The sequence below is a fragment of the Eimeria mitis genome, genomic scaffold, assembly GCF_000499745.2.
Source record: "Eimeria mitis Houghton genomic scaffold, Emh_scaff215, whole genome shotgun sequence".
Taxonomy (NCBI): domain Eukaryota; phylum Apicomplexa; class Conoidasida; order Eucoccidiorida; family Eimeriidae; genus Eimeria; species Eimeria mitis.
In genome coordinates this window covers 22,783-23,261 of record NW_013570474.1, presented here as the reverse complement: position 1 = coordinate 23,261, position 479 = coordinate 22,783, and positions in this window count along the sequence as shown.

The window sequence follows — 479 nt, the reverse complement described above, 5'->3', positions numbered from 1 at the left end:
TTTTTTTTTTTTTTTTTTTTTTTTTTTTTTTTTTTTTTTTTTTAGTTTGTTTTTGTTTATTTTAATTGAATTTAATTTATTTTTGTTTTGTTTCGTTTTGTTTTATTTTTTTTACTTTTTATTTTGTTTTAATTTAATTTATTTTGTTTTGTTTTGTTTTGTTTTGGTTTGTTTTATTTATAAAACCCTCAACATATTTATGTCGGTGTTTTTTTTTTGTTTTTTTTTATTTTGTATTTAGTTCGTTTTGCTTTGTTTTATTTTATGTTGTTTTATTTTATTTTATTTTGTTTTGTTTTGTTTTATTTTATGTTGTTTTATTTTATTTTATTTTGTTTTGTTTTGTTTTATTTTGTGTTGTTTTGTTTTGTTTTGGTTTGTTTTGTTTTGTTTTGTTTTGTTTTGTTTTGTTTTGTTTTATTTATAAAACCCTCAACATATTTATGTCTGTTTCTTTATTTTTTTAATTTTTTCATTTA